Consider the following 4610-nt stretch of genomic DNA (forward strand, 5'->3'; position numbering starts at 1 on the left):
AAGTTTAAGTTTCTTATTGAATATAATTTCATTTTTTATTATTCCAAAACTTCAATAAATACTATTTTTAAGAAAAAAATTATTTTACATTTTATAACAGCTTTCAAGAGACAGCTTCTCCTGCATTTTATTCTTAAAAGATGTTTGTATTCAATGAGCAATGTGGTCAGTAGAGTCAATGTTTGTCTCATAATAGTATTTTTGTTTTTAGTGCATAATAAGTTAGTTCTAAATAAATTTAATTATGATAATTATATGCAAAATTAGAGTCAATGCTTATTTATCAATTACTTAACATAAATGCACATGTTAATAGTTTCTTATTTTTATTTTTTTATTTTAAATATCTTTTTTTTTCTTTTTTCTTGATATAAGAGAAAATCAATGTTTTTTTCAAGAAATCATCTACTATGCAAGAAGCTAGTTATCTTTTTATCTATAAAAGTTTTCACTCTATTGTTATCCTATTGAAAATACATTGTATATATTATAAAATTCCAACTTTTAAATATTTTCAAATTTAATTTTTTTTTATTTAAAGATTTTATTATTATTTTTATTATCACTTTATCTTATTATTAAGATAATAAGATAATTGTCATATTATTATCTTATTAAACTGCTGATATTTACATAAGTGCATATTTTTTATAAAAAATAGATAAACCATTTAGACAGAAATTTGTCATGATTAAATAATTCCAAAAATATTTTTTATGTTGCATATTTTGCATATTTTACATATTTTTGCATATTTTCTTTATATTGTACGTATTTATATATACATATTTTTTGTATATATTTATTTGTGTATATATGTTATTTCATTCGGTAAAATAAAATTTATTTTATTAATCTTACGACGAATTAATTTATTTAATTAATTTTCTTCCAAAGATAAATAAAAGAAAGTTTACACATCGATGTTCTTATCGATTCAATTTTAGATGATATAAAAGGAAAAGAATGAGGAATAGAAAGAGGATGTTAGAGCACGGATGAGTCGAAGAAGAGTCTGACCACATATAGAAGAAAAGATATTGGCTATATGCGTGAATACAGTGTGTCTTGTTTGAGACAAGGCAAACAATCAACGATGACAAACAATCATAAAGGGAATAAGAATTCAATTTTCTTCAGACTTCAGCGTGAGTATCAGATATGCATTCACAATCACATTTGCATATATAATACAATATTTATATAATCTATTATAAAATATAACTTATGATCATTCTTTCTTAATTTAATTTAATTATGATTTTAATTTTTATATAGTTTTTATATTTACACGAAGTACATAATAGACGTGATATATGAAAATCCTTTTTCATATTTTAGAAATTCAAAACCTTAATTATTTTCGTATTTTTAGATTTTTTTTTTCTTTATTTTAGATTTTAATTTCGTATTTTTTTAGATTTTAGATTTTTGTATTAAGATCTAGACTAAAATATTTAAAAATTTTATGATTGAGTAATGTTGAATGATGTGAAACTTAACTTTATTTTTTAATGTAAATGATATGGGTGATTTTTTTAAAATGATCTATGTATGGTATAAGAATAAAAAATTGAAATTAATATAAAAATTTATATACTTTATTGTATATTTTATTTATTTTATATAATTTTTATATTAATATTAAATTATATTAATATTTATATAAAATTTTTTAATTTATTTTTCGGCATCTTTTTTAATTTAACATTTATCTTCTATTATGTACAAGAATTCTCTTTATTCTTTTTCCGTTATACTTTGTAATTTAGATATACTTTACATTAACTTCTGTTTCATAATATATTTTTTTCAAATTTTCAATTTTTACTTTAAATGTTTAATTTTACAAATGGATAATTTTTATAATAAATTAAATTAAATAATTTATTTTTATTATATTTTCAATTGACATATGTTTGTAAGATTATGATGTATTTATAATTAAATAATGAATATTTATAATATATATATTCGATTTTCGCGCGTAAAATTAAAATGAATAAAAATAAATTGAAGTAAACCACATCGCTTCAACTAATCAAAAAGGCCCAGTAACGAAACGAGTCAGTGCGAAATCATAGTGCGCATCATAATGCGCATGGCAGTAGTTCATAGTTGAAAATCGTGGTGCCGGCTGGTCACGTTTTGTTCTGAAGTGCGAAATACTTAAAATTCTTACCGATAGGATATGATATTATAATTATTATTTATATTTAACAATAAGTTTTAATAAGTTTTGTATAATATGCATTTGTTTAATCATTATTATAGCAGAATTGAAGATTTTTGATGAAGATGACGAAGGATAAAGATCAATTATCATTTCATTGGAACTTCGAAGACAAGATGGCTTGAAAATGTAAGTGAAGATGTAATCCATTTTTCACAAATATGATGAGATTTATTTTAAAGAAATATAATTATAAATTTCTTTTATTGACATAAAATTGTTAGATTACAATCAATATAATATTTCACGTATCTTCGTATATATATATTTTACGTATATGTATATTTTGTGTATACATATATAAATTTTACGTATATATATATTTTATATATATATATATTTTACGTGTACATATATATTTTAAATATATATATATGTTTTCATGTATGTATTTTTTCCGATACTATTGCTATAATATTATTTATAATATTATTATATTAATTAATATAATATTATTTGTTTCTTTTGATTTTATGATCAGTTTCAAAACTGAAAACATTTTTTATAATTCAATCTTTCAGAAAATTTGCGGTTCGCTATTGGATTATCTTCTGTATGTTCAATTTGTCGAATTGTTGTTGAGCATATTCTCTTTCTGTTTTGAAATTCGATACATCGAATTAGTTACGCTAAATTTCATTCTACTGTTGACATTCGTGACGATTAGAATTTCTTCAAGTGTGCTTTATCTATTTGGTAATATTTATTTAATATTTATTTTCTTTTACTTTTATACTATTGTTTTATAAATACATGTTTATTCAATTATTTATGGAATATTATTGATAATTCTCTGATGAATTTATTTTTTTTTTATTTGTTTATTTGATTAGTTTATTTGATCAGTATATTAATTTGTATTATGAATTTTTATGAAAATAGAACTAGATTATTTCAATACAATTAGCTTAATTTTTGCATACATATTATTCTTTCATTGCACATATATGTATATATCTATATCTATATATATACATATATGTATATATGTATATATATATATGTATATATTTGTATATTTGTGTATATATTTATTTTAAAGATTCAATTTTTATGCATAATAATTGATTGTTGAGATTTTATTTTATTTTATTTTATTTTATTTTATTTTATTTTATTTTAGGTTGGAAAAATTTTCAATATGGATGTCATGATATATTTTACATAAAGGAAAAAAATATAAATAAATATTTAAAATATAAATAATATAAATAAATAAATATTTTTATTGTAAAAAATGGTAAGCACTTCTGCATTTTTTTTATTAAATTATTAATTATTAAGTTACATAATATATAGATATCATTTTTTATATAATTCATAATTTGATTACTTACATTATACTATTGTTTTATAAATACATGTTTATTCAATTATTTATGGAATATTATTGATAATTCTCTAATGAATTTATCTTTTTTTTTATTTGTTTATTTGATTAGTTTATTTGATCAGTATATTAATTTGTATTATGAATTTTTATGAAAATAGAACTAGATTATTTCAATACAATTAGCTTAATTTTTTGCATACATATTATTCTTTCATTGCACATATATGTATATATGTATATATGTGTATATATATATATATATTTGTATATATTTGTATATTTGTGTATATTTGTGTATATTTGTGTATATATTTATTTTAAAGATTCAATTTTTATGCATAATAATTGATTGTTGAGATTACTTTAGGTTGGAAAAATTTTCAATATGGATGTCATGATATATTTTACATAAAGGAAAAATTTAAATAAATATTTAAAATATAAATAATATAAATAAATAAATATTTTTATTGTAAAAATGGTAAGCACTTCTGCATTTTTTTTATTAAATTATTAATTATTAAGTTACATAATATATAGATATCATTTTTTATATAATTCATAATTTGATTACTTACATTAATAATTGAAAATTTGAAGATAATAGGAAAGATTTTGAAATGATCTATAATTTGTTATTTTTCTTGTAAATTTTCTTGTAAACTTGTAAACATTTTCAAATATTTCTATAATATGACATAAATATTATATTATATGACATATTATATGGCAAATAAATAAAATATTATTACAGAATATAACATTATATTTTATACATACATATATTATATAGAATATAACATTTTATTATATTCGGTGTGTGAAAAATAGAATCAGTCTTTCTCTTAAGATAATACATAATTAGAATAAATAATTATTGATCATGCAAAGAAAATTTCAATAAAAAAAATCAATCTAAATTTCAATCTTTTGTATTCAATGTTTTTGAATAGAATTTCAATGTTTATTATTATTAGAATTATTAGAAAAATTCAATTCTTTATTTTCTTATTGAAGTTTAAGTTTCTTATTGAATATAATTTC

The 4610-nt window shown here is 18.6% G+C and overlaps 1 long non-coding RNA gene across 5 annotated transcripts in view; it reads left to right on the top strand.

Annotated features, from left to right (window-relative positions):
- Positions 1–2361, top strand: part of LOC133667180 (uncharacterized) — a 53432-nt gene extending 51071 nt beyond the window's left edge. For 3 of the 5 annotated variants that reach the window (XR_009832427.1, XR_009832426.1, XR_009832425.1), the window contains 2 exons: positions 948–1148; positions 2278–2355. This is a non-coding gene — a long non-coding RNA (uncharacterized LOC133667180). Of the gene's footprint in view, positions 1–947; positions 1149–2274 lie in introns of all 5 variants that reach the window. The other 2 variants (XR_009832428.1, XR_009832429.1) reach the window with 2 other exon arrangements.
- Positions 2362–4610: the final 2249 nt, after the last annotated feature.

The sequence above is a fragment of the Apis cerana genome, linkage group LG13 (assembly GCF_029169275.1).
Source record: "Apis cerana isolate GH-2021 linkage group LG13, AcerK_1.0, whole genome shotgun sequence".
Taxonomy (NCBI): Eukaryota; Metazoa; Arthropoda; class Insecta; order Hymenoptera; family Apidae; genus Apis; species Apis cerana.